The following is an 8,873-nucleotide window of genomic DNA, read 5'->3' as shown; positions in this document are numbered from 1 at the left end:
CCCGCCGGGTGGGATTTGAACCCACGACCTCCAGAATACTGGTCTGGTGCGATACCCACTACGCTACAGGCGGGGCTGTTTCCCCACCACTTTCTCAGGTATTTATGTTGAGGTATTTTTTGTTTCGTGCACTTGGAGGTGGTTGCCAGCGCCACTCGGCCTACTCGAGGTGAAGGGGACCTTCTTTTTAACCCCCGGGCCATGACTCGAGTGTCTACGACGTGCCGAGAGTGGTCGACCAGCGTTGAACCCTCTCAAGCTATCATTTGGCAATAAGACTGCCCGAACAGAGGCCTCGCTAAGCATGTAGCGAATCAGAAAATAGGAAATGATGGGATCGGTAAACAAGACAGAATATAAGGTTTGGTAGTCAAGAAAACCTCGGAAAGGAAAGGAGAGGTTGTGGTTGGTCATAGAAACAGACGAAGAATTTTTGAGTCAGAAAGAAAGTGGTGAAAACATGCCCGCCGGGAGGGATTCGAACCCACGACCTCCAGAATACCGGTCTGGTGCGATACCCACTACGCTACCGGCGGGGCTGTTTCCCCACCACTTTCTCAGGTATTTATGTTGAGGTATTTTTTTGTTTCGTGCACTTGGAGGTGGTTGCCAGCGCCACTCGGCCTACTCGAGGTGAAGGGGACATTCTTTTTAACCCCCGGGCCATGACTCGATGGTCTACGACGTGCCGAGAGTGGTCGACCAGTGTTGAACCCTCTTAAGCTACCATTTGGCAACAAAACTGCCAGAACAGAGGCCTCGCTAAGCATGTAGCGAATCAGAAAATAGGAAATGAGGGGCTCGGTAAATAAGACAGAATATAAGGTTTGGCAGTCAAGAAAACCTCGGAAAGGAAAGGAGAGGTTGTGGTTGGTCATAGAAACAGATGAAGAATTTTTTGAGAAGAAAGAAAGTGGTGAAAACATGCCCGCCGGGTGGGATCCGAACCCACGACCTCCAGAATACTGGTCTGGTGCGATACCCACTACGCTACAGGCGGGGCTGTTTCCCCACCACTTTCTCAGGTATTTATGTTGAGGTATTTTTTGTTTCGTGCACTTGGAGGTGGTTGCCAGCGCCACTCGGCCTACTCGAGGTGAAGGGGACCTTCTTTTTAACCCCCGGGCCATGACTCGAGTGTCTACGACGTGCCGAAAGTGGTCGACCAGCGTTGAACCCTCTCAAGCTATCATTTGGCAATAATACTGCCCGAACAGAGGCCTCGCTAAGCATGTAGTGAATCAGAAAATAGGAAATGAGGGGCTCGGTAAATAAGACAGAATATAAGGTTTGGCAGTCAAGAAAACCTCGGAAAGGAAAGGAGAGGTTGTGGTTAGTCATAGAAACAGATGAAGAATTTTTTTAGAAGAAAGAAAGTGGTGAAAATATGCCCGCCGGATGGGATCCGAACCCACGACCTCCAGAATACCGGTCTGGTGCGATACCCACTACGCTACCGGCGGGGCTGTTTCCCCACCACTTTCTCGGGTATTTATGTTAAAGTATTTTTTGTTTCCTGCACTTGGGGGTGATAGCCAGCGCCACTCGGACTACTCGGGGTGAAGGGGACTTTCTTTTTAACCCCCGCGCCGTGACTCGAGTGTCTACGACATGTCGAGAGTGGTCGACCAGCGTTAAACCCTCTCAAGCTACCATTTGGCAACAAAACTGCCAGAACATAGGCCTCGCTAAGCATGTAGCGAATCAGAAAATAGGAAATGAGGGGCTCGGTAAATAAGACAGAATATAAGGTTTGGCAGTCAAGAAAACCTCGGAAAGGAAAGGAGAGGTTGTGGTTAGTCATAGAAACAGATGAAGAATTTTTTTAGAAGAAAGAAAGTGGTGAAAATATGCCCGCCGGATGGGATCCGAACCCACGACCTCCAGAATACCGGTCTGGTGCGATACCCACTACGCTACCGGCGGGGCTGTTTACCCACCACTTTCTCGGGTATTTATGTTAAAGTATTTTTTGTTTCCTGCACTTGGGGGTGGTAGCCAGCGCCACTCGGACTACTCGGGGTGAAGGGGACTTTCTTTTTAACCCCCGCGCCGTGACTCGAGTGTCTACGACATGTCGAGAGTGGTCGACCAGCGTTAAACCCTCTCAAGCTATCATTTGGCAATAAGACTGCCCGAACAGAGGCCTCGCTAAGCATGTAGCGAATCAGAAAATAGGAAATGCTGGTATCGGTAAATAGACAGAATATAAGGTTTGGCAGTCAAGAAAACCTCGGAAAGGAAAGGAGAGGTTGTGGTTGGTCATAGAAACAGACGAAGAATTTTTTGAGTCAGAAAGAAAGTGGTGAAAACATGCCCGCCGGGTGGGATCCGAACCGACTACCTCCAGAATACCGATCTGGTGCGATAACCACTACGTTAACAACGGGGCTATTTCCCCACCACTTTCCCGGGTATTTATGTTAAGGTATTTTTTTTCGGCACTTGGGGGTGGTAGCCAGCGCCACTCGGACTACTCGGGGTGAAGGGGACCTTCTTTTTAACCCCCGGGCCATGACTCGAGTGTCTACGACATGTCGAGAGTGGTCGACCAGCGTTTAATCCTCTTAAGCTGTCTTTTGGCAACAAGAGTGCCAGAAAAGAGGCCCTCGCTAAGCATGTAGCGAATCAGCAAATAGGAAATGAGGGGCTCGCTAAATAAGACAGAAAAAAGGGTTTCAAAGGGAAGGTTGTGGTGGGTCATAGAAGCAGATGAAGAATTTTTTGAGTCAGAGAGGAAGGGGTATGTATATATATGTGTATATATATATATATTTATTTAAATATATGTATATATATATATATATATATCTATATATATATATATATATATATATATATATATATATATATACATATATATATATATGTAGTCCGAGTGGCGCTGGCTACCACCCCCAAGTGCAGGAAACAAAAACACCTTAACATAAATACCCGAGAAAGTGCTGGGGAAACAGCCCCGCTGGTAGCGTAGTGGTTATCGCACCAGACCGGTATTCTGGAGGTCGTGGGTTCGGATCCCACCCGGCGGGCATTTTTTCACCACTTTCTTTTCGACTCACAAAATTCTTCATCTCTTTCTATGACCCACCACAACCTCCCCTTTGCTTTCCGAGGTTTTCTTGACTGCCAACCCTTATTTTCTATATATATATATATATTTATATATATATATATATATATATATATATATATATATATATATATATATATATATATATATATATATATATATATATATATATATTTATTTATATATAAAGCAGGGTGTCGAACCGGAACCGAAAACCGGAACCGAACCGGTATTTTTGCCGGAACTGAACCCGAACCCGAACCATTATTTTTTGAGCCGGCTGAACCCGAACCGGAACTGAACCGAAAAAAGAAATAACGGTTTCCGGTTCTCGACAAAACGGTTCGACCATCCCGTTATTGATAACGGGTGGTAAGTGTCATTAGGGGCTTCTTTCTTTCACGCGCCATCAACTTCGCAATCTCTCGCTCACTTTTACCCGTTCAATGAATCAAAACGCTCCGAACACGCTCATCACGGTCACAACATGGTGACAATTTGATTACTTGATTGATTGTGAGGTTTGTTAATGCGCCGACGCAAGGCAGGCGAGGGGGCGCACCGCACTGGAGGGCTCAGGATTAATTTTGACCACCTGGGGATCTTTAACGTGCGCTGAAATCTCGTACACACGGGCGTTTTCGCTTTTCGCCTCCATCAGAAAAGCGGCCGCCGCGGCCGGAAATCGAACCCGCGTCTTTCGGCTCAGCAGCACAACGCCATAGCCACAACATGGTGAAATGACTGCACACCAATATAGCAATTAAGGTTCTTAATTGCAATGGTATGTTGCTGATGGTCGAGCAAGCAGGGTGCAAGGCTGGGAAGAAGAAATGTCAAACTCTTGGCAGCCTGCACGATGTTTGAAGCACCGAATTCACCCTTCCCGCGGTCGCCGGTGCGCCTGCCACCACGCCCCCACAAGGGGCCTTAAAAGGCTCAATAAAACGTTTGTCGCTCTCTCTTTCTCCCTCATTGGGACAGTGCAAGTGCAATCAGTCCACGAGATTGTTGCACTGTGTACCAGCCAAGGTTCAAGCCCTACATTTACCTATGCCTATTTACAGCAGCTAAAGAGTGTTGAAATTTTTGCTTTTAGGTACATGCATAATCACAAGAATTAAAACAGCGCCACTAACGGGACGCACGAAGAAAGAGACGCACATATGTTTGTTATTGGTTCGAGACATCGGCTTTATACAAGCGAGGCGAACCTCACGAAACGAGGAAGAGGGGAAAATAGGGCGAAGGGGCCGGAGAAATAAGATTCCTAAACGTACTGCACGGGGAAAGAGAACATTGATTGATTATGAGGTTTAACGCGCCGACGCTACACCGGTGATGAGGCGCGGCCCAGTGGAAGGCTCCGGATGAATTTTGAACACCTGGGGATCTTTAGCGAGCGCCGAAACCTCGAACACACGGGCGTTTTCGCTTTTCGCCTCCATCAGAAAAGCGGCCGCCACGGCCGGGAATGGAAACCGCGTTTTTGAGGCTTAGCAGCACGACGTCTTAGCCACTGAGCCACCGCGGCGGGTGAGGTAAGCGAAGATACGTGTCTATTCGAAATTCTAGAGACTGTGTTCTTTCGAATTGACAGGTGTGCCCAGCGTTGGGCACTGTACGTTTGGTTTCGCTGATTTCCACTAGCGTCTTTGGTAGTCTCTTGTACAGGTAAAGCTGCTCTTCACAGGCGAATAAAACGCCATGTTGTGTGCGCGGGCGTGTGTTTGCGCGCTTTACGTGGAAGTTTTCTTTGTTGATTGTTTTGCAGGCAGCATTCGCTCTTGATTGTCGCAGTAAGCCCGATAACGAAGGGGCCGCGGCCCCTGGTCGGCGATATTTTTCCGCCGTGTCATCTTACATGCTTGGCCAAGGATCCTAAATGGACCATGAAAACAAAGCCCTACCTTGCCTTATTTGAAAGATCTGCCTTTGGTGACTCGTTAAGGAAGTTGTTTTTACAAGAAGTGGTGAGAAACACCGAAAAAACTTTCAAATTTTCTGCCACCCAGCATCAGCAGTGACGTAACAAGGAAGTAATTCAAGCAAAATGGGCAATGTCTTAAGTCATTATTAGCATCTAAGCAGTACAATAAAACGACGCAAGGGGCACCAATAAATAACACACTCATGTCTCTTGGCGGCGGCTTTGTGTAGTCTCTAGGATGACAGTAGGGGGGTGAAAAAGAGGCTGGTACATTTTCTGTTACACCTGGCCAATATTTTCAAATTTGACAGTAGTATTGCAGCTCATTTTCAAAAAACCACTAGTTCGAGTGAACAGAAAAAGTACTTCAGTTTTGATGAATTTAAAGTATACAAAACTGATTTTTCACGCCTTGCTAATAATTCAGTTCTGAACCGGTTCACGAACCGGTTTAACACTCCGAACCGGTTCGCGAACCGGTTCGTGGATAGAATTAGTCGAACCGGAACTGAACCGGAACAAAATAAATTTACCTGAACCCGAACCGTAACCGAACCCGTATTTTTTCGGTTCGACACACTGATATAAAGATATATAGTATAAGTAAAGCGTCGGATACACAGTAAGAACAATAACAAACAAGGTTTACTTACGTAGCGGCAACGGGACTTGTCTTCATCAGAGTAAAGTTACATGATTTTGCTGTCGCAAACATTTGGAACACATTTCGTATATAGGTTTGCAGAAAACTGTGAGAAGGAGCGGAAAATGTTTCGGAAAAGGAGAGTACGCATACAGTCAGGCTATGCCTATGTTACAACAAAAAAAACAAAAACAGGGGGTGGGGGGGAGCAAGAGAGAGAAAGGGGTCGTGTTAAGAAAGCAGCGTTCAAGGTTGCACCATGACGGGTCAACGTATGCCCCGCGGGCTGCAAGTTCAGACAATGCGGGAAACTGGACAACCGCGGTTTCAAAAGAAAGGGAAGAGTATACAGTAAGGTATTCAGTGGCTGGGGAGACTGGTTGGGGCGGAAGCGAAGATGGGTGTGCCCTCCCCGGATGAAGAGAATAGCTAGGGGGCACAAAAGAGCATTTCACAGAAGCTAGCAACTGAACAGGAAATAGGTAGGGTCACAAAAGGTTAAACATGAATAGATCACAAAGAGTTAAACATTCTTAAGTGGTGGTGGGAACGAGGCCTCCTTCCCCAGGACAAATGGCATTGTTGAGCCGCATTAGGCTAATAAAGCTGCTGTATTAGGAGCTTACTTACACGATGAATTACCAACTCGCCCAAGAAACCACTCTGATGAAGTATTAGGACAGTTTCTGCGAATTCTGATGGGAAATTCGAGGGTAGGAATAATGAACATAGTTATAAAAATTATGAAGCCGCCAATTTTAATCGAGGGATAAGCACGTTAGTTTTCCGTAACTTTCATTAATCCCAAGTGTGGCTGACCCAAACTTATAAATGAGATAAGATTCCCGAACCTCGCGGTCGTGGTGCGTTTTGAAGGCGGATCCTAAAATCGTTGCTTTAAGATGTTCAAATGCATGTCCGGGACTGTTCACATGTCTTGACAGGGGCGAATAAGGGCAGCTTTTTGCGTGAGAGCGGTGATTATTGAATCGTATTCGGAAGGGCGTTTCAGGTTGGCCAATATATTGTTGCCTACAAACAGTGCACCTACAAACAGTGCACAAACAGCGGAGTCACAGTTAAAGTTACCTTTTATATTTACGTAGTAGTCTGAAGCCGTGCTGGTGGCGCGCTGTGTAGTGGTCATGTGTGGGCATACTTTACATCGGGGTTTATTGCAGGGCATGCAGCCAGTAGTTGCCGGTCGGTTGATACGAGACTTAGTAAGAAAGTCACCTAAATTCTTATTACGCCGGTAGTCAACGCGTGGTGGTTCGGGGAATATGCTTTTTAAGCGGTCACTTTGGATTAGGATATTATGATGTTTTTTGAGCACGGTTGACACTCTTGGAGCGGAGGATGAGTGGGATAAAACTAAGTTAGTTTGCGGGTTCGCGTTCGGGGCTTTTTTCTTACAGATTACGTTACGGTCTAATTGGTTGGCTCGCACAATAGCGTCGTCGATAACTTTTTCGGGGTATTTTTTGTTCAGGAGGGCGGTCTTGAGTTCTCGACAGTTTGAGTCAAAGTCGGCTTGGTTTGAGCAAATTCTCCTAAATCGGTGGGCTTGGCTGTAAGGTATTGCTGTCTTGCAGTGTGTGACTTGGCTACTTCGGAAGTGCAAATACTGCCGTGTGTCTGTCGGTTTTCTATACAGTTTAGTTTGAAGCCAACCTTCGAAGGTAGTAACGGTGACGTCCAGAAAGTTTACACTGTGTTCCGAATAGGAATGAGCAAGGGAAATACTAGGATGGGTTAGGTTAAATGCCTCAATGAAGGTGAGGAGCTCCGCCTCACCGTGTTGCCAGATCATGAATATGTCATCAATATACCTTTTATAGTACATTGGCTTTAAATTTTGGGTGTCAAGAAAGTTTTATTCGAGGTGAGTCATAAAGATATTGGCGTAGTTAGGTCCGATTCGAGTTCCCATTGACGTTCCGCTGACTTGCACGTAGTGAACTCCGTCGAACTCAAAATTGTTAAGTTCAAGAATAAGCCTAAGGAAGATTTGGAGAGCAGAAGAATCGATAGGTTTGTCGCACGATGACTGCTCATACGCAAGGGATACAGCGGCGATGCCATCTTCATGGGGGACGTTAGTATACAGTGACGCAACATCGAGGGTGACTAGAAGGCAGTTATCAGGAATTTCAATTTTTGAGATGTCTGAGAGAAAGTCATTGGTATCCTTAATGAAGGAGGGAAAGCTGGGCGGAATGTCGCAAATGAGATTCTCCACATAGCGCGAGAGGTTTTCGGTAACAGTGCCAATGCCAGAAACAATGGGGCGCCCTGGGATGTTCACCTTGTGAATCTTTGGGAGAAGTAAGAATTTACCGGCTATTGCGCTTAAGGGGATCAGGGAACGAACCGTGGTTTCATTTATTGTTTTATTTTTACAAGCTCAGCAAGTTTATCTTTGACAATTTGCTTATAGTCTTGAGTGGGATCATTGGGTAGTGCTTTCTAGAACGTCCATACTGATAGTTGCTTATTGGCCTCGTTAACATAGTCGGTTTTGTCAAGGATTACGATTGCGCCTCCCTTGTCGGCACGTTTAATAATTATGTCGGGACAGCTCGCGAGTTCTTCTAAAGCTTTCTTTTCGTTGGTAGTCATGTTGTGTTGGAAAGAAATTTGTGTTTGGTATGCTTTTCGCACATCGCGTTGGAGAGCTTTGATGTAGATGTCGAGGCAACTATCACGCTATGTGGGAGGGGTCCAGTGCTTATAGCTAGTAAGGGTTCTGCGGGCTTCTTCCGTCGCGGGGTGATCGTAGAAGTATTCTCGTAGCCTCATGTTTCTGGCGAAGTTATCTAAGTCCTTAAAAAGTTGAAATTCATCCTAAGTTTGGGTCAGCCACACTTGGGATTAATGAAAGTTACGGAAAACTAACGTGCTTATCCCTCCATTAAAAATGGTGGCTTCATAATTTTTATAACTACGTTCATTATTCCTACCCTTGAGTTTCCCATCTGAATTCGCAGAAACTCTCCTAATACATCAGCTTTATTAGCCTAATGCGGCTCAACAATGCCATTTGTCCTGGGGAAGGAGGCCTCGTTCCCACCACCACTTAAGAATGTTTAACTCTTTGTGATCTATTCATGTTTAACCTTTTGTGACCCTACCTATTTCCTGTTCAGTTGCTAGCTTCTGTGAAATGCTCTTTTCTGCCCCCTATCTATTCTCTTCATCCGGGGAGGGCACACCCATCTTCGCTT

The 8,873-nt window shown here is 46.0% G+C and overlaps 2 non-coding genes across 2 annotated transcripts; both read right to left on the bottom strand.

The window, feature by feature from the left end:
* Trnat-agu (transfer RNA threonine (anticodon AGU)) lies at positions 1-73 on the bottom strand. The gene has a single exon. It is a non-coding gene; the product is annotated as a tRNA-Thr (tRNA).
* An 854-nt stretch (positions 74-927) lies between these two features.
* Trnat-agu (transfer RNA threonine (anticodon AGU)) lies at positions 928-1,000 on the bottom strand. Its single transcript has one exon. It is a non-coding gene; the product is annotated as a tRNA-Thr (tRNA).
* Between the last annotated feature and the right edge of the window lie 7,873 nt (positions 1,001-8,873).

The sequence above is a fragment of the Haemaphysalis longicornis genome, unplaced genomic scaffold, assembly GCF_048455015.1.
Source record: "Haemaphysalis longicornis isolate Haplotype H1 unplaced genomic scaffold, Haemaphysalis longicornis Haplotype H1 scaffold_8, whole genome shotgun sequence".
NCBI lineage: Eukaryota > Metazoa > Arthropoda > Arachnida > Ixodida > Ixodidae > Haemaphysalis > Haemaphysalis longicornis.
Note: the sequence above shows the minus strand (reverse complement) of the source record. Positions and strands in the feature narration are given on the sequence as shown.